Below are 23,465 nucleotides of genomic sequence, written 5' to 3'. Positions count from 1 at the left end.
CTATCTTTACACACAGAAAACATTTATTCTCGTTTGTCTGTGGAAACGGGAATGAGAGCAGAAAATCTGAAGGCGCTTTTAACGAAAATGTAAAATACTGATTGGGAGAACATCCATCTCACTTCCTGTATATGTTTTTTTATCTGCATTCATGCTGCCTCACTATATATAAGACTACTTTCATTATGTAACAAGGCATTCTTTGAATTGTATGAGGGGCAACAGTTTTAGTCTAAAGAATCTTCCTCATGTTAATTTTTCCTCCCACATGTCCACGAGCACATGTTTCTGGGGGAAGAGGAGAAACGTCATTTTGAGTCCACTCTCCCTTTTCCGGTTCTCCCGAGGTCTGCGTGTCATGGCCGGATTTCCTGACTCCGGTTTCACAGACAACTAAGACCCAGTCCTTCCTGAGTATCCTTGGTCCACAGTAAATCTCTCTCTTTTTCTCTCTCTGCCTTTTCTCTTCCATCTTTCCCTTTTATCTTCCCCCAAACCCCATTATTATTTTCTCTAAACAACAATTCTCCGTTTCTTTTGTAGTCACACAACTGTTGTGAATATTAATGGCATCCTTCAAGGGGTATTATTTATAGCAGCAAATAGGGGTCTTTGATCAGTGTTGTCTTTTTAAATAAAAACCTCATGCATTGTGGGTAGACCGTTTCTCTTATCTTCTGCTGCGCGTTTCATCGCTCATTTCCATCTCTCCTTACATTACCGAGCTGGAGGCCGTCGGAGACTTGAAAGTTGTTCTTTTTAAAAAGCCTTTTTTCCCCTTTATTATAGATCTCTCTAATGCGGGCCCTCGCATGATGGCGTCTGCCCCGGCTGGAAATCCTTTCGCTACACTCCCCGGAGGCAGCAAGGGATTCAGGGGGGTGTGTAATTTGTTTTGTACCATGGAATTCCTGGCATGCCTATATGTATTTAGTCCACAGGCAAACCAATAAAGTTGTCATAGAAACAAAGCATTTCATGAATAAATCAATCCGTAACAAACTTGTAAACTTCAAATAACCCACTGCGCCTTAACAACCCATCCGTTACATACACACGATAATCATGTCGGTAATGAGCAATGCGCAGTATTATTCTATCCCGTGCGCTCCTTCTTGTCTGCCGTCTTATACATATTCCTTCGTGTATTTTTATAGAGCCTGTGTTTCCGACTGAGCGCGAGTGAAATAAGTAACTCCAGCTGGCATGGTAATCCTGGAGAAGCAGACTTTTGAAGATGTAGCTCGTGGCGAGCCCGTGTTGAAACTGTGCGCTCAGAGAACGTTCTCAGATGAGCAGAGTGGGTTCAAACCGTAGCTTAGCTACATTTCCCCCTTTCGATCAACTCCAGTACCCATTTGTTTCACTGTCCATTTTCTTGTCTGGCCCTTCGAACTCGGTTCTGCGGGTCTTCAGGGAATGTGGTTGACTTGTGGGGGTGGGGGTGAGGGTGGGGGGGTCTATTCGAAAAGTGGCACTATTTTTAGAAAAGTCCAATGGCCCCTGCCAGAAACAATCAGCACTGAATCGGAAAAAGAGAGCGCTTTGAGGAGAAAGAGAGAATTATCGTGTAAAACTTAAATTCCTTTGCAAAAGGTCAAAGACAAGGAGAAGGCGGACTCAGAGAGGGTCAGCGGAGCACAAGGCCTCCGGGGCCTGCCGCGGCCTCCGAACTTGGGAGCTTCCGTATCTCCTTCTGCCGAACATTCCCACTGCGCGGAGGGCCTGCCTCCCAGACACAGAGGCTGGACCACCTTGCGGGGGTGTCTGCCCCTGTTCTCCGGAGCCTGGGCAAGGCTTTTGACCGTGCCTTCGTGGGGACATCACAGCCTGGTTAGACGTCACCCAAATACCTGGCATCAGAGGGGCCCTCCAGCCGTATTTCAGGGGATAGAAATGAATTTTATTTTCCAATAACTGACTTCCGCTTTACTAAGTTAAATCTCCCTCTTTGTCCCTTCTATAACTTTCCAGCCACTGTTTGTTATAAAAATGGAGCCTCGTGGGTTTATGACCTTAATTCCACATTTGATTCAAAACTCTCCCACTATTACAGTGAGGAGAGGGACATTCGCCATCTCTCTTTCCTCACCTGGGTTGTGCAGACCCCGGGACCTGTCTTCCCCTCTGGCCTGCTGGGTCTGGCCGGAGAGAGGACAGGGAGGGCTGAGCTTTTCTTAAACGACTGGGTGGACTTTTATTCGTTCTAGTCTCTGTGCTTCTGGTGGCCTCTGTCACCTGGTCACTGTGCACAGGTGGGGTAGGTGGTGTGCATGTTTTGGAGTGGTCCTCAGGGCCCATGACCCACTGGCGACACCCCATCAGTGAGACGCAGGAGTTGTGCTAGATGGAGTAGGATCCCCTGCTCCCAAACTTACGTCCACCAGGACCTGCACAGGTGCCCTGATCTGGAAATCGGGCCTTTGTGGGTGCAGCCACGCGAAGACAAAGTCATTTTGGGTTAGTGCGGTCCCTGAGCCAATGACTGACAACCTCGTAAGAAGAGGGGACTTTAGACACAAACACAAAGGACAGGAGAAGTCCTGAGAAAATGGAGGCCGAGGTCAGTGTGATGCACCTGCCTGCCTGGGGACACCAGAGACTCCTGGCGGCCGCCAGAGGCTGGGATGACGAAGAGGCCCTCTCCCCTGGAGGCTTCCCCCGGCAGCTGGGCCTGCGGGCCCACGGGTTTCAGGCTTGCAGCCTCCCTCCGGCCGGTTTCGGCCGCCCGGCCTGCAGCACTCTGTTACAGCGGGCCTGGGAAACAGAGGTCATTCCCGCCCCAAACTTCCCTTCCAGGTGGAAGGGTAAAGCCAGTGCCCCTCAGAACCCTCGTGGGCTTCCAGCTCAGGGTTCCCACACCGAAGTTGTCTGCTTGCTTCCTGAATCCGCTTGGGCGGTGTCCCCCATGCCCTCCACGACCCCGGTCTCACCCGGTGCTCACTCTGCTCTCCCCTTGCCCCGACATCTCCTGCTCCCCACCCCACACCCCGCATGGTTAATTCTTCATTTCCTTCAGAGCGTAGCCGGGTTCTTGAGGGTTATTGTGCCCTCGGGGTTTGCCCCCTGGGTACCCGGCCAGCTTCCCAGCCCCCACCTCTGCACAGGTCACTGCTGCGTGTGTGTCCAAGGCCCTGCGCTTTTGCACCCTCCCACGCTCAGGGAGTGAGCTCTCTGCTCCTGCTCCGGGTCACCAGCAGTCACGTCCAGTGACTGCTGCTGTTTCCTGCTCTGGTCACCAACCGCCGAGGTCCTCTGGGCAGGCCCGGTGCCTTATCATCTCTGTTCCCCGCAGGCCGAGCAGGGAGCCTGCCCCACTTGGGGAAATGAGCAGTGGGAGAGGAAGCAGAGACAAGGAGATACAACTCCGGAGAAGGGAGGCGCACTCAGGAGAGGCAGAGTAGCCTGGTGCACTCCTTCAGCCCTCCGGGAATCGTGCGCCCGCGTTCACAGGCGGTGCGCAGCCAGCGGCAGAACCGGTGAGGGTCACACTCGGGGGCTCGCCACCGGCCGCCTTCTGCGGGGCGCGGCGCGGACACTGCATCAGTCCCACGGCCTCCCAAGAAGCAGGCTTCCCTTCTTTCCTGGAGGCAAATGGGGCCCGGAGACACTCAAGCCGTTTCCTGAGGTCCCGCATTCGGCCAATGGTGGAACAGGATTTGAATCCAGAGCATCCGGGCTCTGAAGACCTTGACTTCCACAAGTAGGATCCGTCCTGTTGCGTGGCACAGGCTCTGATCGCCAGGGGGCGTTCTCCTGCCGCGGGTGCGGTGCGGGGAGGGAAACGCCGTCCCTCCCTAATCAGCAGCAGGTGAGGCCCTTCTTCACCGAGGGCTGTTCCGCTCCAGGGTCACGCCTCCGTAATTTGTGTGACCTTTGCCTGGAGGACAAACGTGGGGTATTAAGGAGAAGCGTCCAACATTCACCAAGTCTGTTTCATCAGGTGTAAAACAAAGGTGTGCTCTTGACATTAAAAGTTCAAGGAACTTTTAACACCGGCTTGCATCTAGGGCCTTATAATTTATAAAAATGACTTTTTCTGTATATAATCTCATATCATATTATATGTAACCTCCTGTGAGTAAATAGTTTGTTTGTGCTCTTCTTCGAGTAAGATATACTGTAGGTGGTAACGCATCTGAGCAGCGTACGTGGAGGGTTGAGAATACACAGCCTCTCCGGCGCTTGCACCGTTCACCTGGGCCAGGTAGTGGGTGCCAACTCACCGCGTCTGAGCAACTGTGGCCCTGCACCCCCAGCCACCCAGTGATCACAGGCCCGCTCTCTGGGGACCCCCAGCTCAACAGAGCCCCACCCCAACCCCTCGGGGAAACCTCCTGGGCTGGGAAAAGCTACACAGACACTCGCCTGCTCATTGCTGTCTTGGATTTAGGTTTCTGAGACTCTAAGGCAGACTTTAAACTCTTAAAATTCACTGAGCCCAAAGCAAAACCCTTACAGGATTCCTCACCTAAGTTCACGTGTCCATTTTTCTATTTCTCCGGAGAACGTCCATAGGATTCAACATGTTTTTTGAAGTGGTTTATGAAGCTACCATGGTTAGGAACATGTTACTTATTCTGGGGATCCTTACCACTTTCTGGGCCCCCAGGATTCTGGCCCGGATAAGCTCCCCTGCTCCCCAGAAAACACTGTGAAACTCAGCAAATGCTGAGAAAACTTTTGGAGGCATGTGGAGGCTTCGTACGACGGTCTTTATTGTGGTGGTAGAGCTTAGGTTCATTTCTGGATGATAAATTTGACTCGGAGCAGGGCTGAGCAGGTCTGGATGTGGAGGGGAAATCAGGCTGCCTTGGTGGGCGGTGCAGGCCAGTGGGGGGCGGGGACCGGTGGGGGCTCCCTCCCCGGGGACTCTCCCTCCTAGACATCGCCATCTAGTAATCTTTCCCACTGGATTTCTCTACACACTAAGTCAGAAACCAAATGTACCTATGAAGAAGGGGAGTGCATCTTTATTCACTGAGAATTTGTCTGTTTTCTTTGTGGGGGTGGTCCATTTGGCCCATCTAAGACATAACCCTGGTTTGGTTTTTGTAGCCCAAGAGACCCAAGTTCACGTTCTGTGTCCTCCACACACTAGTGGTTCGAATCGGGAGATAATGATAGGGGAGATAAGAGTATCTAATTCTCATAATTACAGCGAGGATCAAATAACTCTTTGATAACGCCACTGAGTGTGCGAATTTTGGGTTCCAAGCATTGTTCGGAAAGCTTTGCACGATCTATCTTCAACTGATCCCTGAAAGAGCCTACGCTAAAGGTGAGGAAACTGAGCCTCAGGTGGAATAGTGGCTCCAGCCGGAGCTCGGGAAGTGGCAGAGCTGAAACCCCAGGGCTCGGACATGAGGTTGCAGACGTACCCTTCACCCACTCCCAGGGGAGGCAGCCCCAGGGCCCAGTTTGACTCTCCTCCCGAGGTCCCTGCCTCTGCCTGGCCCAGCAGCCCCCTGTTCCCTGGGCCTCGCCCCTTTAGTCCCCCCCACAGTTCCATCAGAAACACCAAGAATGCACTGAAAGCCAAGTGCAGTGCTATCTGGTAATTAGGCACGTTTTAGAGGAAATTCTTTCCTTTTCTACGGAGCCATGTTCTTGAAAGGCATTACCCCAGTGTATGACTTCACTCACCTGCACATCAGTGGAGATTAAAGGTAACATGCCCTGCTGGGAACAAACGCGCTTTTCCAGAAGCTGCCTTTTGTTGTCCTTAATAATTAACCATCGCCGCTGACGAACCCTGGTGGCAGGAAGTGCTCACCTGCCCACCAAGGCTTGGGCTCTGGTTTGGGGAACTCTCGAGGGACATCCGGAGAAGAAGTGTGATTACGGCATGAAAGATCGAAAAGTTGACATTAGGATGAAAGGTGGAATTACAGTACATATAACGCTGTTTAACATTAAATGGAATGCCTTTTACTAGAAACCGTTGTTCACTGCAACATGAATTATTAAGGGAACCTGACAACTCATTTTTAATTCACAACTAAAGATACCATTTCTTAAGATATAAATACAACAGAGGAGCTCAGAGGGTTGCTGCTTCCGTATCGTTCATGATTCTCCTGGTTCTGTGCTTTTTCCTTGATGGAATCTGCGAAACACATTGGAATGGAAGGGGCCTCAATGGTACAAACCAGGACCGGTTTGCGGTGATATTTGGCCACTGGGTGGAGAGATTAAGAAATGGGTTGGGTGACGCTGGAAATCGTTTCCCATATTCCTCATTATTTTGATGTGAGGGTTTTCTGGCAGATTCACAACACAAAGGGCATTTGAGGCAAACGTCATTCTTGGCTTTAAATCCATTGTCTCCTGGTCGGGGGGAGGCGGGCATGTTCACCCCAGTCAGGGCACACACGTAGGTTGTGGGTCTGCCCCATGGTCAGGGTGCACGTGGGAGGCAATGAATTGATGTTTTTGTTTCACAACAATGTTTCTCTCTCCCTCCCCGACCACCCCCCCTCTGTCTCTCTCTGTCTCTCCCCCTCCCGCTGCCCCTTCTAAAAATCAATGAATATATCATCAGGTGAGAATTTTTTTTTAAAGTATCGTCCCTGTCACTTCCGCTCCAATGTCAAAGGTCAAGGCAGGTTACAAGGTCAGTCCCGATGTTATTGCTTGTAGAGGGGAACAATCTACTCCTAGAAAAGGGCACCGTTTATGGAAATGACAATAAAATCTGCTTCTTCTGCCCAGACACACACCCTGAAATGTTCCTCTGCCGTTTGAGACGCAGGAGTGAAAGGTTTGGGGGGGATTTCGGCTGGCAGTGGCACCCACGCCCCCCTGGTCATTAGAAGAAGTCTCGTGCTGATTTCATAGTAGAAAAGGATTCAACAAAAGTGACTTTGCTGTCGTTGTTTACACAGAGCAAGCCTCACTCAGGGGGCCAGGGCTGCGGAGAAGACAGTTCTGTCCACTGCCAACAGTTCCCCGGGGTCAGAAAAACTGGACCTGGCTATCCGCCGCCCACCATGCACAACCCACCAGCCTGAAAGACACACCCAGAATTAAACCTGCCCGGGGCTGTTGGGTTGGCTGTGTTCCCCAGGGCGAGAAGTCCCAGGAAATGGGAGATAGAAGGTCATTACCCCATGTGGAGAAAGGGGTAACCGCCCCTGAAATGAGTCACAAAGCCGTCATTTTACAAAATAGGGATATAAAGCGTATTTATGATGACAGAGAACACTCGTCAGACCGTCTCTTGCATTGAGCCGCGGAGAATGCCAAGTGCGTTCACCAGAACCACCTTCTGAAGTGTGCAGGGTGTGCCTCGGCAGCTGCATCTTCTGGGCCGTAGAACTTGGGCGTCGGGGAGGGGAAGTCACCCGCCTCCGGACGCGGCAGGGGCAGAACAGGGACTCGGACTCCAGCTGGAAGTCCCACGTCCCTCTGCCAGCGTGGACCGCCTCCCAGTCCACCCGGCACTTCCTACTGACTTCCTTCTGGAAAAGTTGAGAAGGAGGAAAACAGAACGGAAAGGCACGTGGACTGAGCTGGGTCCTGGCTGTGCTACCTGAGTGACTCTTCTGGCCCCTTCAGCTCCCCCGCCTCCGTTCTCTCACCTGCAAAGCCGGGCAGCTGCATTATATTTCTTTTCTCAAGGTCTTGTCTTAATGGGACCGCTTTATACATTTAAAAAGCTTACATAGTCTTGGCATTGACCCCGACGCTCTGCACCAGACACCTACCAAATGAGGCTCAAGGATGCACTCCCTCTGGTACCACCGCATAAAAGAAGCAACTGAACTTGTCTTCCCACTGACCTCTGAGACCAGGCATGTCCTGGTTCATCTGTGACACAACCCCACCTGTTCACAGAGAGGCCGTGGGGTCCCTTCCTCACACCCAGTGACAGTGCAGTGCAGGGTAAGACACAGACTCCGGAGCTAGAGAAATCTAAATTCATTTATGTTTTTAATTTTTATCCCCACCCGAGGGTATGTTTATTGATGTTTGAGTGAGAGAAATGGAGAGAGAGACACAGGTCAACGTGAGAGAGAAACATTGATTGGTTGTCTCGCATACGTGTCCTGACCAGGTGTCAAACCCGCAACCTAGGCATGTGCCCTAAATGAGGATTGAACCTGCAACCTTTGGGCGTACAGGAGGACTCCTCAACCAACTGAGCCCCCCAGCCAGAGTGGAGAAATTGAAATTGAAATCCTGGCTCTGATTTTTATGAGCCATGGGAGCCTATAAGAATGACTTCATTTCCCCAAACCTCAGTTTGACCATGTGCAAAAACTTTAACTGATGTGCAGTCATAAAGATTAAAGGTTATGTGTTAAAAACACAGAGATAAGGTCTTGACCCATTAAATGCCCAGCAAATGGCAGCCGTTTCTTTTCTGTGGATTATTTTCATTTTTGTGAATTATCAGCATTTATCGGTCTGCCTGGCTGCTCTTCCATGTATCCGTCCATCTGTCCATCCATCCAGAATGTCAGAGAGACATGTAATATTAACACTGAATCTTTGTCCTGTTACACATCTTGTAATTGCTATGTTTTCTATGTATGGATTATTGAAACCAAGCATATTATTTTTTTCTTTCTGGAAAAAATATTATATAAGCTTTTTAAAGCTTAGAGATAAGCCTTAAGACCTTGACTTAAATTGAGTGAGTTCTCAAGGCTTGTTGATAAATAATAGAAAACACACACGCACACTCATACTGGCTAAAATGTGCTTCACATTGAATTTGTCAGACTTGTATTTCCTATTACGTCCCTTCCTTTTCTGCAGTACTACTAACAGTGTTTTACATAAGATCCTTTGTCTGTACGATGCATCCTTATTAAACTTCATTGACAACTAAGGGAAAAAAAAACCGTGGCTTACCAATTTGGAGGAATTAGCATTTCAGTAAATAAGAATCAAAGGAAATAAACCAGCAACAACAACAGAAACCTTCCCATAACCCTCCGTCAAAACAAGATTATTAAAGTACAGAATGTCCTCTGGTTATTTATTTTGACCAGCGCTGCTTGGGCTTAATTATTTATGATAATAGTATACTTACAAATGTACTGTAGGCGATTTTGCAGAGTAATGAAGCTGCAGAAATGTGAGCGGGCAGCTCACTGCTCTGCCTGCAAATCTCTTCTGCGAAGCTAGATGTAATATCCAATTTTTTGAATTGATCATTATGTTTGGGGCTTAGGTTGGAGTGGACACCAGTTTGCCACGTCCCTATCTCCACGTGCTGCTTTTCAGCTACCGCATTGGAGCGCGTGCCTGGGGTAAAACAAGACAGAACAGACTCTCTCCCAAGGTGCGCAGCCCTCGGGATCACAGGCTTTGCTTGGGAGACCGCAGATTCACGTCGGTGCTCACGTCCCCTCACTGCCGTGCTAACTACGCAAGTGGCAGGGACGTTTTACTCCTGCGCTCACTTGGTGTCCTGGGAGGCGGCGGGGCGAGGGGACAGGCCATGACAGCTCTCTCTCCCAGGCTCCTTTCCTACCCCGTCACCCTTGAATAAAGGGCAGAGTGCCCCAGGTACACATTCAATAATGTTCAGAATAGCGTTAGGGAAACACAGGCTCCACTTGATGTGATCATGGTCCAGAATCATCCAACGATCTTAGACAGTGTTCACTGATGCTGTTGGGACCTCCCTTCCATCGATTCCTCACGAACAGAAGCTACGCAGCCTAAGGGTGTTCTCACGGCGCAAACCCCTTCTACACGCCTCCTCCCGCTCCCGCCATCCACCTGTGAGGATTTCGGGTCTGGGAGGTTTGGGGGGTGCTGTCTAGTGTAGTGTCAGCCTTCTCGAGGTGCCACAGGAGGGACTGGGACCGCTCTTGGGAAACGTGTGCGTGAAGAGCTAAAGGGAGGTAGGCGAGCCGGAGCCACGGTGCTGACCCTCGTCCACTGCAGGGAGGTGATACCATAAAGAGAAATAAATAAACAAGCTGGGGAGCTTTAGTGTGTAGCTTTATGGAGGAACTCCATGATTTACTGTTCAATATCGCGGGGTTTTTATCGTGTCGCCGAGCTGTGGAAGTCCCTGATTTACCGTGAAGCACTGGGGACTTACCGTGGAACTGTTAGAGTCGCCTTAGCACAGACGTGGGCAGAGTCCCCGAAGAGTGACCCCCACGCTTTTCTCAAATGGGCCAGAGGGGACTCTGGCCAGCAGCCACCATTGTTGTTCTCAGCATCCAAAATGCTGGCGTTTTCCATTCATTCAGCATGGACGTCAAGGGTAACTCACATGCCTACTTTCTCTCTCATCATTTTGTATCTAAGCTTCTGTCTTAGAGTAAATTGCTCTGTGAAGTGTACTGCTTTGTGACTTGGATATCCATGTTGCAGAATTTAAACTCTTTCTAAAAGAGGCAGCTGAGGAAGCAGCCTGTTAACACACAGAAAGCCGGGTGCTCCCACCTCGTGTCCATGTCAGACTAAGATCCTTCGAAGCCTCCCGGTGGGTGCCACGCCAGGGTCCCGGCACCCTGCCGGCCAACTCCCTGTCTCTGTGTTGTGCTGGGAGATCATGACCTGGAAGTGGAGATACCCTCCAAGCCAGGACTACACCCCCAAGTAGGATAACGGACTGAGTTTTGCTATTCACGAGAAGCTAGAATTAAGCTGGGACAATTGAAAAGATCTTCAACATTTTATGCTAAAAGACATCACGTCCCTTGAAGGAGTTACCCATGGCTTGATTGTAAACTCCTTGGGGATGGAGACTGTGTCTTATTTTTCTCTGGATCCCCGGTATTCAGCACATTAGAGGCATACAGGAGGTGCTCAATCATTGTGAAATATGCATAAAGCCAAACGCCGTGGGGTTTTTCCTATTCACCGTCCTCGTGTGTGCCTCCATGTCTGTGCCCACGCCACCGTCCCTGCCTTTAGTTTGTCCCCTCCCCCCGCCAGCTGGCTGACTTCTAGCCCTGCTCTCTCGGGCGGGGCCTGGAACAATTCACTCTCGACCCCTCCCTGCCCCCATGGGGTCCAGGACAGAGCTCCACCTCCTACCAAACTACACTCTCATCAAGGTCGCCTGCCTCACACCCTTTCACACTCCTGACTGACAAAACCTAGCACCTCATTTATTTCCTGCCACAAAGTGGACACTCAGTTTGTTTTTTAAAAACTGAATGAGCAAATGAAGTTAGTGGATCACGGTCGACAGGCCCATCCGTTGTAACAATGGATGGCTAACGTGGTAGAACTCTTTCAAGGGATCCTTTGCCTTAATCAACAGAAAGAAATAAGTCAAAGAATAGCGTTAAAAACGGGCAGTGAATGAAATCATGAAAAACCACAGCAGGGTGATGTACCGGACACAGCATGACCTGGCGGATAGAAGCAGGCCAGACTGCCTGAACTCGGGTCTGATTCCTCACTGGCTGTACCACCCGAGGCAGGTTGCTAAACTCTGTGCGACTGAGTTCCTTCTTCCATAACACGCAGCTTATAATCATACCTGCTCTGTGCAGTTCTTATCATGAAGATCGTACTAAAGAGATATAAAGTGCTAAGAAAAGTGCCTAATATAGAAAACATTAGGTAACTCTTAGCTATTAGAATAAAGATACTCTTCCCAATAGAAAAGTACCTGCCACATAGAAAGCATTATGTAAGTACTGTAATAACAATAATACTATTATTATTACATCCTTTTCCCGGCCTCCTCTTAAAAATGTGTTTAGTCATCCTGAGCATCCTTGTTTGTGCTTTAAGTGCCACAGGATTTTCCACATGGGCATTACTGGCTTCCAATTCCATTAATTAGGGATACAGAGGAAGCCGGAGAGAGATGTCCTATTTAGGGAGGGAAGGTGGAATTCGATAAGCTGAACAGTTAATTGAATTCTGGAAGCTTGAAGGTTTTAGACTGGCATCCACCACACTGTGCAGACAGTGATCTTATTCTTTCCTCTCTTCCTGGCACATCTGTTCCATCCCGACCCAGGTGAGGGCATCCTAGAAAATGACCATCCCCGCCCTTCCCCCGCCCCCGGTGACAAGCCGCTGGTGTCACAGTGGGGACCAATATTGGGAAGCGCCCTGTTACTCTCCGTCGGAAGGAATCAACAGCAAGGCCCCCTGAGAATTGTAAGTCGTCAGGACTCTGAATTTCATTCCTTTAATGATAGGAAATATGTAGCTTTAATTAACTGTGTATCTCAGCACTTATGGGTTCGGGAAAATAATGCACATCATTTACTAATCTTTCTCTGCTACAGTTGTTCTGAGTATTCTTTTCGAGCCTGGGCCAGTCGTTACGATGGAAGCGGCCTACCTCGACTCTCTGTCCGCTTTCCCGGGTACGTAGAACGAGGTGGATAAGGGACATCTCATCTGCCCCACCCGGCGGCATCGACATGCCCCACTGCACAGCCCTGGGACCATCTCATCTCATCCTGAAGAGGTGCATACCTCCCATAACTCGGAAGTCCCCTGATTTAACCTCCAGTTGTTCTCCCCTGAACTTCGGATTCCTCTCCAGTTGTTAAGCTACATCTTCCCTTCGATGATTAATAAGCGTCTCAACTTAATATGTTCAGAACAACTTTGTGTACCGCCCTCACGCTGGGTAGATACACAGCGCCCCCTATCTGTCGATGGTAACGCTGCCTCTCAGCTGCTGAGACCAAAACATCTCAGTGCCGTTTGGACTCTTCTGCCTTCATTGCCACGTCCAAACCCTCAGCAAATCCTTCTGGCTCACCTTAACAGGTAGCTAGAATCCAGCCACCTCCGCCACCACCTGTGGCAGCCACCTAGTTACTGATATCTCTGCCTGGATGATTTTAACAGCCCCCTGGCCGGCGCACAGCTTCCACCTTGCCTTGCTCTCCTTTACCCTCAACTCCGCAGCCCAAGCGATTCTGTCAAAGGCAGAAGGTACCACTTTCCTGCTCAAAACCCTCCAGTGGACTTTTTATTCTAGAGTCCAGGACAAAGCTTTGGGCGTGAGGCCCTTCAGTCGTGAACTTACTCACCCTCATTGGCTCGACTCTAGACGTACGAGCCCCTTTGCGTCCTGTGCCTGCCACCCGCACACCTACCACGTTACCCGAAATGCTCTTGCTGCACGGCAGGTGGCTTGCTTCCTCACTGTCTCTAGGACCCTTCAAACGGCACTCTCTGCAGGCCCACCTAGCGGAGAGCACCCCACCTGAACACCCTACTGAAGTCGCTCCCTGCATTTTCTTTCCCTTCACCGCCGCCCCCCCCCACTTTGTTTTTCTTCATGGCACTTATTCCTTTTGATGATGGTTCAGAATTTGCTATAGATTTCGCTTCATTTCTGACCTATCTTTAATAAGATACAAGCTTCACGAAGCTGTGACTTCTGTCTATTTTACTCATCATTATCTCTCTAAAATCCAGAATAGTCACATGATAAGCACACAGCCAATAAGGTTTTGGTTTAATAAACCAAGAAACATATACCAGTCAAACAGCATAACATCATGGATAGAATCACACACTGATCATATACTATATTGGTATTAATATTTACATAATGTCTATCGTTAGCTGTTCACCAGAATCTCTGTTGTCCCACTCATGGTATAGAATCTATACTGTAGACTCTACACTGTAAAGTTGTGGCTGAAATGTGGCAGCCCAAACAGCCATGGTCATTCCCAGCCCCCCAGTATCCAGGGACGGCCAAGTGCTGAGTTCCTGTCAGTGGAATCACGTGTCTTGCTTCTAGCCCAAAATTGAGGAGGCAGGTGGGCCTTCTCCCCACCCCCTCCCCTTTTCCTCCTCCTCCACTGGAACACCGAGTGGAGTGAGAAATCCACACTCACACGGTGTTAGGCCATTTTCCATTTCAGGTCATTATTATTTATGGACTTGGGCTTGGCTCTGTCTAGAGTGAGGAGGTTTTAGCTTGAAGCTGAGGGGCATTGATCTTCTCCTAGAAGGGGCCACGGGAAAGAAATACGCCAAGGAGAGAAACTTCTGGGCCATGGCTAAGACAACAGGAGGTGTGCACAGTGGCCGCCGGCAGAGGCGCCTCTTCCTGGTTGTGAATTTTCACTCATCTCAAGTCTGTCTGGAAGAAATATGTATTTTAAAAAAAGAAGAAGAAGAGAGATAAAAAGTGTGAGATCTGAAAAGAAGTGTCCGTGTGTGAGGTAACCACGGCGGAGAGATAAAACCAAGAAAATCAATGAGATCTCTAAGCTTTACAGAAAGCGGTCTTGTGCAGACTTAATATTTCCAGCCGGAGCCCCCGGCGCCTCCCTCTTCCTATTGATCTTTGATCGTCTGGGGCTCTGCTTCTTCCACAGTCACCCCAGCAACCCTGCACCCCAGCAGATCTGAGAATCCCCTTTGTGTTTTGTACATAACTTCGTCGGGGAAAACAAGGCAACCGGGATTCCTCCCTTGCAAAGATTTGCTTTTACAAGGGCTAGTTCCACCCTTTTGAACAAAGATATCGGACTCAGTGTGGAGGTCAGTAAACACTGTGGCCTGCTGGTAAAAACCACTGTTCCCCTTCGGGGTTTTCAAACCCCTGGCTGACCCCCAGCCCCGATGAAACACACCGGCAACATCGTTCTGACCGTCTTCATCTGACTGTCCAGCGCATACACCACAGTATTTGTCAAGTTTATTACTGACGTTGAGGTTCAAGACATGAGGAAAAGGAAATGCATGAATTGGAAGGATTTCAACTAAGTCTGCGCATCATTTTTAGTGATTGTATAGTAACATCCAGGAGACTCCAAGCAGAAATTGGTCAGGCCATTGAAATACTCTGGCTAATAATATATTTTCTAAGAACACACAACAGAATGTAATAAAATGTTGTCCACAGAGCTTGATTTAGGAGATGAAATGTTACAAGTCAAATGTCTGAAAATATGAAAGCTTGGATAAGACCAGGAAAAAAAAAAAGAATAAGTACCTACTAAATTCTCTACAATTAAATTTTAAGACAATCTTTTTTTTTTTTTTAGTTTCCCAAGACTGATTGTAGGGACGGTGCACCCCTGGCCATTTCTACTGAACTGATAGGTTGCCCCTTTTGTTTTGTGCCAGTGTGTCCAGTAACTGTGAAGACCCCCTTTGACGTCTAAATTAGATGTAGAGGCCTTTGCATCCTCCATCCATTACTTCTGTTGCTTCATTTCTCTCAGAAACCCCTGGAACATTTTACTCCTTAGTCAATCAGGTGGTAGCCCCCAAATTTAATTTGCACAATATGTCTTGATTTGGGGGGCAGGTAGGAGGGGAGAGTGGCTTTTGGAACTGCAGACTGTAGCATATGTCGATGGAAAAAAAGTAGGAAATGGGAAGTAGGGACAGAATAAAAACAGAGCAGGCTGAGGGGGAAGGTCTCGCGGGTGTTCTGGTTTCAGAGTGACCTGGGTCGGGCCCTGTTTGTGCGCAGATAGACTTCAGTGAGTTACGTGCTAACGTGAGCTGTCATTTGTCATAATGAACTGGATGCAAATGTGCCGTGAATACAATATTATAATGCATGTTCAGTGCTTGTTATAGAGCTTTACAGTCAAATTATTGCCATTCCCACTATTATTGTGGTAAAAAGTCAAATAGAGAAAATTTTTCCTGCCATTTGTATACAGGTGTGGGCTGGCACATGCTTTTGTGCACTGCGTTCCCTACAATCAGCTCTTTCCCTTGTTTTCTTCCTTAAATGCCCCATCTCCACGGTAACACAGCAGTGAGGGTCACTGCCGTTCAGTCCTGCTCTTGGGGTTACACACACAGCCATTAAATTACCAAAATTAGACTTCATCCTTTTCAAGATGCATCTTCCCAATCTTCAGATCCTTCACAAATGCCCAGATGATCACGTCTCCTTGATACTGTCCTTGTTTTGCTCCATTTAAAATTCCACAGTTGAGGTCACCCTGGGTTCCCTACAGAGACATCGTTCCTTCATTCAGAATCACCTGGTGACCCATCACGTGAAGTCCAGACTTCTCTGAAACTGCCTAGGCTCTCCAGACGATGCATTTAGTTTGCATTTTTCTTTATTCTTTGGGGGTCCTCTCGGTTGATCAGTTTCTTCAACTCGTGTGCCCCAAGTGTGGAACTTCAGATAGTTACTTGTCTCTCCTTCATTCATGACTTTGTTTTCCCAATCTAGTCCTTGACAACAGTCTTCTGTCATAACCACGCCCATGGCACCCCTCTCTAGCCGGAAGGATCCCTTTTCAATGCTGCACCTTCCCCACAGTCCTCTTGTGACGCCATTTCTTATAATGCTTCCCTTGAAGTTGGGTTGAAGTTGGACAGTGAGCTGAGCTCAGGTTGACAGTGGAAGTGACAGTGTTTTGGGGTTCTCAGAGGCAGGCCCTGGAGGCCCTTTGTGGGGATGGCAGCATCGGGAAACCATTCCACCAGAGTCCACCTGAGTCCCTACTTGGTCCCTGCTCGCTCAATGCCACCAGCGCTGAGCATACAGCATGAGTCAGATGTATACGAGTATTTCCCCAGAATGTCCCAGCCCACCTTGAACATCCGCTGGGCTAATTCGACCAACTAACTCAATCGGACTAAGCCAGCAAATACAAGTGGTCACACAGGTGAACTGGGAATAGCCTCCATTTCTCAAGTAGCACCAGTGTCTCTACAAATGGCGGCTTTCCTTATTAACAGGGGCAGAAGAAACGTTAATACAAGCAATGGTAAATGCACACAACTTTTAGGTATTATGTCACCATGACCTGCACACTGTTGCCAATAAAGAAATGGGGACTTGGGTGGATTTTGAACAATTGCAGTTTCAGGTAGACGGCATTGTCTACTGCGTGTGCCATTGACTTAATGCATTAATATGTTTGCATCCGTTTTACTTTTTCATACCACAGATTTTCCACATTTGCCCCCAAAATCTAAATAAGAATGTGAGATTGGCAGATACTACGGCTCTTCGTGTGCTGCCTGCTTTTTACTTCAGAAAAAAAAATGAAGTCAACTGTCTTTGATTCTTCGAGCTGAATCGGAACAGAGCACTCCTACTCAAATGAAGGGGTTTCACTAAACGTCTGTGCTTCATTTAAGAAAAAAAGCCTTGTTAGCTGAGGCTCGGTGTTGGTGGGTCTGTAACTCAGAAAGCGTCCGTCCACAGCTGCAAAGCACAATAGGTATTTTGGTGAAGCTATATCTGTCTCTGGGATCTGCAGGGTGAGGGAAAAAGACAAAAATAGGATTGACTAAATAAAGGCAGCCGTTGGGGTAACTGCACCTTCCTTTTTTTTTTTCTTACCCGTCAGAGGCACTAATAAGCTCCTGGGACTTTGGCCAACGTGAAAACCCCACCAAACATTGGAAACAACCGTCACATTCAGTAGTTCTGTCTACGGACTCTACAAAATGTATCTGGTTCTGGTAGAAATAGTTAAGCGCCGTAGGAAGGGGCGTACCTGAAACTCAGAGTGCAGGCATGATTTTGACAAGGTGTCTAATGGTATCTCAGGGCAGTTTTGCATTGATTTCTGTCTTAGGAACATACATTTTGGAAAACTGTTAAAGGAAAATGCTCCAGTTATGATTTAAAGGGTAGGCATTTATTGCAGCGAAACGGAGAGGATGTGTCCTTTCTCCGTGCGAACCCGGTCGGGCAGGTCGCCGAGCCACCTCTCTCTGAGCGAAGGTGTCTGAAGCAGACGAGTTTACGGTTCTCCTAAAATGGACAGAGCTGGATTTGGAAGTGGACACACCCGCTTCTCGACTCCGGAGAGTCACCCTCTCCTGACCCCCTCCTGACTCTTAGGTGTCACCCCTGACACGTTGGTCTCCCTCACAGCTCATATGTAATCTCCTCTCTCCCTTACGTGGTTTTCAAGTTTGTAACATTTTTCTCCTGCAGTCACCAGCTGTCTCCTGGATGCTGGTGAAGGTCTCTTGACTGAGAAAAAGCATCTATTCTGACTTTCCTCTGATCTACTCTGCATCTGACAGTTGAAGCAAGTACCCTGACATCACAGCCTATTTTTAAACCATCCGGTGGCTTTGGGTGGCTTGTAGAATAAAGGGGAAATGCCATCGTGAGCCTAAAGTCACAGCCTGGCCCCTGGCCCTCCTCAGGCCTCCTCTCTGACTCTCTGACCCCAGCCCCACTGGCCTGGCCGTGTGAAAGGGGCACTCCCCGCACTGCCTTCTGCCCCAGGGCCTTGGTGCACGCCGTCACCTCGGTGGGAATTCCACCACCCCACCCCCCGCCACTTCCACCCCACCGAGCTCAGCGCACACACACCCCTTCCATTAACCACTTCTCGCCGAGGCCTCAGCTCCCAGGTCGGTCACTGGCTTTTTAGCACAGACACTGCACACACACGGCATCTCCTGTGGGCCGCTGGGCCCGGATACAATCCCACTTGTCCCCGTGTGCCTAACCAGTGACTGTCTTCTTCTGGTTAAGCCTCACTTCACATGAAGGCATATTCTACTGCTTTTTTTTATTTACTGCTGGCCCCTGGTGCAGGGGCAGTGAATGGGTATGGGATGAATGAATGAATGAATGAATGAATATTTAGAAATGAGTCTCCATTTGCCTCTCGGCAAACCCCTCAATTCTGTTGGGAGGATTAAATGAAACAGTACTCATAAAGTGATTAACACCATTCTAGGGGTATGCTCTGATCTTAATAGATGATAAGCCATGATAATAACAAAAACTAAGATGAGCACGTGTAATTTTCTCTTACATAGTAGCAAAGAGCCAGTCTATAAAGAAAATGTTTATTTAATTTTTTTCAGTTGAACTGTTGGTGCGCTAATACAGATGAACTCTTTCTTATCTAATACGTGTTCTGAGGTAGACAGAGTGGGAGGCAGGTGGAGATGAACTTGCCCGCTTTACTGCAGAGAAAGCAGATCTCGGGGAGCAAGGTTCAATTCCAGGGCAGCCGCAGACCTTCCAGTACTCTGCCGCCTGCCTGCCAGCGTCTCTGGGCCCTGGGGTTGCACCTCCAAGCTCACTGCATGGGAGGAGCGCCCAGAAAACGTGCTCTCTGTGGGACCTGGCCACCCTGAGCTACATCTGCTCAGTTCCCTCACCCAGGTTCACCTGCCAGGTGAGTCACTGCTCTTTGCATGGACCGGAGTCAGCGAGGAAGCCGTGACCCTGAGGGAAGCCCTTCCAGGTGAAAGGCAGACGCTGATTGCAGAATTAGCATTAGGTTTCTTGCTGTGGTATATTAGATGCAAATATCCGCGCCCCCTCGCAGAGTCCCTCAACTGCCTCTTTTCTTTCTTTATTGCTTCGTCTACACCACATTGGCCCTTCCAGGAGCCGATGACGCAGCCCAGAAGCTCTAGAGAGTTTGCTCGCGGCGGGTGAAATCCCGGCTGCTGGAAACTGGGCGATAGGCAGGACACAGGCAGACGTTTGTCCTTCTAAAGCAGTCTTTCTGAGCCTGGCCTTCCCCAACAAAGTTCTCCTTTTTAACCATAAATCTATCAGCCGGTGCATTGATAGACCAATCAACCATTAAGCGTAGGTTCAGCATGTGAGTTTTAGTATCCATTTTCTAGGTGATTTTAAAAAGTACAGAAGTTACCCATGCAGTGGTTTACTGGCATAATTAATGTGCACTTTGACTGGGCAACCAAGACCAACCAGAAAAGGTCATTCAAGAGCGCTGCTGTGTGTAAAGGTGTGGAACACACTGTGAACGCATCAGTCCTGGAAAGACACAAGCAAGTGGTGGGGGAGGGGTGGGGAGGAGGGGGGAGGGAGCGCCTCTGGTTTCCCCCAAACCCTAATTTTATCTTCCATCAGTTTCCTCTCGGCCTCGTGCCCCCCGACTTTATACTTATTTAATAATTGTACTGCATTCAGGTGTAGAGGGAGAATCCGTGAGAGGGAACAGGGGAAGGAGAAAAAGAGGGGAGTCACATGGCCACTGCTAATTTATAAGCAGTTTGGGAAATGTGCTCAGCTCCCGTCTTATTAACACAGGAGACGGGGAGGAAAAAATGAGAGGGGGGCAGAGAAAGGAGGAGGGAGAGAGGGTGGGGGAGGCTCCTATCGCTTACCAGCCCCGAGGGGCAGTGCTTGTGTGTGTGAACACATGTGTTGTGTGTGCACATGCCGCCCATGTGGCATGTACACGGGTGCATGCTGTGTGCGTGCATGTGGGCCTGTGTGTGCAGGTGTGCATGTGTGAGCACATGCCGTGTGTGCACGTGTGCCGCCCGTGTGTGGCCTGTGCACGGGTGTGAATGAAAATTTCTGAAATAAGAAGACAGTGCTGTGCCGTTTCTGCTTCCGCCATCTGTAAACATGCAGCGAGATTCATTTCTAAGAACTTCCCGATGAAACTGGTTGAACGAGAGTAACTAATGCCCAAGATGCATTCCCTGCTCGCAGTTATAAGAAGAATGTCGTACCAGGTGTTCTGCTCGTGTGATTCCCCTGTGAAGCCGTCTCCGCTGTCACTAACCGAGGCTCCCGTGAGCACTCCGTGCCTTGGTCTCACCTAGGCAGCTGGGCTCCTGCTGACATGGTGGCTTGTTTCCTACCACGAGCTGGGGGTCCGAGGTCACCTAGACAGCGGCCACCTCTCTGTCCACGTTCAGTGACCATTTTCTTCCCCATTCCTTCTGTCTTCTACCACGACTCACACGGGTTCAAGTTGAAGGGCTCCCTCAGAGTTCAGTGTTCATAGTACCTCCAATAATGTTCAAAAATGAATGGGGAACACAGTGGAGAAATTTCTTAAAATTTCTGTTTTCGAAAAATATAATTTCCATATACCCACTTGTTCTTGTACAGATAAGATCATTATCATTGAATTATTACTTTCAACATATAAACGTATCTTGAAATATATTATTTATATCAAACTCTGCATGGGATTGGACACGCAAGGCCTGGCTATTGCTCTTGATTCCTTGAAGTAGCTGCAGAAAGCACCGGCAGGTGACTCAGTCATCGGCACACGCGTTTGCCAACACTGCGCAAAGAATTTCCTGAAGAAGAGCTTATTATATGTTTCTATGAACTATGTGAAGGTGATTTTATGAGCCGTTTTTTTAATGCTCACTGAGCAGCGATTTGTTTGAATTTTAAAAAGCGTTTCCTGGCTAGTTCCCCCCCACTTCCCGTTTTCCACTCCGAGCGGAGGCAGGCGCAGGCTGTCCGAGTGGTCTTTCCAACTCAGAGCCACGGTGGGAAGCTTCCCTTCACGTGAAGTACGTCCCCTCCCATTTCCTAGAAAAACTGGGTCACTCGGAGTTATGCAGCAATTAACGGTTGAGTTGAAAGGAATCTAGGATTCCTAAATATTTTTCTTCTTAAAGCAATTTCTTTTCCAAGAAAAAGAAAATTCCATGTAGAGTAGAAGGCTTCTCTTCTCAAACTGTCAGGGAGGAAGAGGTGGAGAAAGCGATCGGAAGACGGTGTCTAAGTTTGGAATTTCGTTTTCTTGGGTGCTTCAGGCTTATGTCTTCGAGGAGTCCGTTTGGCCTGCGAACACGGAGGTTTGTGCAGACCCCCAGGTCTGCAGCACTGGGGGATGTTTGGAAGGTTGGCACCAGGAAGGCAGGTGTTGCGACACAGGTGACCGTAGGCAGAGCTGTAACCACTGCGAGAATTCGTCTCCCTCTGCCTTAGTAGCCGGCAACATTGAGGCCCATTCCTCCTACTGTTCGCCGTGTTAAGAACTGGGAAGACTATGGTGGTATCTCAAAAGAGAGGAGACGTTTACATAGTAGGGACACCTCCCACGCAGTTTTCCCTTGTACGTTGCTGAGGAAGCGTGGAAATGGATAGAGCTAGTTGCTTCCTGAGCAGTGAAGAACGTGAAAAAACTTCACCTTGTCCGTTGGTTTTTCCAACCACCCAGTGAAAGCATCGTCCTGCCCGTAGTCGCACATGAACACACACTCCATGTCCCTGACCATGTGGGGGACACTCGGCAACATCTAACCACCAGCTTGGAGCCAGCAGTTGGTTTCCATGGTTGCAGCAGGAGAAATGGGTGCTGGCTAACTTAGGCAAAAGGGAATGTTCTGAGGCAATACTAGAAGTTCCAGGACTCTTTGGAAAAGCTGAACAGCAGGCTTGGGTGTGGACGGGCCTATGGAGTTTTCCCTGTTGGTGACAGGGCGATTGTGTTGACTGACTCATAGCAAAGCTGCCCACACGCATCCTGCTGCCAATGTCTGGAATGAAGACAACACGTCACCATCATTTCTAGCTGTGTGTCCTGGACTCAGGGTTCACGCTCTACGCCACAGCCATTTGGGTGACCTCGCTTTCATCAAAGGGCTGTCCCTGCGTTAAGGCATGACCCCTGGTTAGGACACCTGATGGAGGCCGTCCTGGAATCTGTCCAGGGGGAGGAGGTTATTCCCCATAAGAGACATGATAGGAAGGGGACAGGAAGCCAGCAAACCAAACCAGGAAATGAGTGTGACCTGAAAGGGACACCTTCAGTTCAGGGCCCCCGGGAACTGTTAAGCTTCTCGTTCCATTGACCAGCCCCAGATCCCCGGAGCCTGCGTGTTCTATGGAGACACTCAGGCTGTGGCCTCGCTGACAGGGGTCTGGGGGTGGCCGAGGCCGCAGGAACCGGTTATGGGATGGCTGCTGTCCGCGAGCTGATGGAGACAACTGGGCTCCTCCCCGCTGAGATGGTCAGAGACCCGAGCGTTCAAGATGGTGGGTGACGGCAGAATGCTACGGGGATTTCATTTAAGTGTGTTTAGAATAACGTGCTGTTCATGCAGAAGTGAAGCCATGTGAAGAAAAAGAAAGGGAGTGTTGCTGGGAAGGCCTTAAAACCTACATGGAGGCTCTCTTGGCAATACGTGTTGCAGAATTTACATTGTAGGCATTCTGTGCCACCCAGTTGCACCCTTTCAGAACGCCATGTGATGGGTGGTCCCTGAGCGATGTGGGCAGACAGGCCACATTTGTCAACACCTGTCCAGGTCTCAACCTGTATTCCGAGAGGATCTCTGCCTGGGAAGTTTGAACATCACCGGCCCCTCATCCCACTTGGTGGAATTGGCTTTGTGGTGTGAAGAAGAGCGATAAGTGGATGCCTTCAATCCTTGTCTCACTTGAGACCCCAGGACTAGGGGTCTCCCCCGCTGTGCGGATTGTCCCGACAGTTGCCTCCTCAGCCTGATCTTCTCTTTCAGACACACAGCACCTCCTCCAAGCCGGCCAAGTATCACCTTTCCGTTCGAGCCTGTGTCTTTCTGCCCTGTCTCTTCCCCCGTCCCCAGAATCCATTTGAAGTTGGCTTCTTCGGTGGAATTATTCACGTGTTGTCAAGAAGCCCCTTATTCTGGAGATTGTGCAGGTGATACACACTTTCTTGCACTTTAACCCCCAGAGGCTAGAAACTCCATAAAATGCTAATAGTCTGCCAGAGGGGAAGGAGTTAATTAGGAGCCAGGGCCGGACCTGGCCTCATCTCATTAAAACGTCCGGTAATGCGTTCGGGACATCAAGGAAGAAATGAAAAAGAAAA

This window comes from Artibeus jamaicensis, unplaced genomic scaffold (assembly GCF_021234435.1).
Source record: "Artibeus jamaicensis isolate MK-2021 breed Jamaican fruit bat unplaced genomic scaffold, CSHL_Jam_final scaffold_1689, whole genome shotgun sequence".
Taxonomy (NCBI): Eukaryota; Metazoa; Chordata; class Mammalia; order Chiroptera; family Phyllostomidae; genus Artibeus; species Artibeus jamaicensis.
This window is presented reverse-complemented; position numbering follows the sequence as displayed.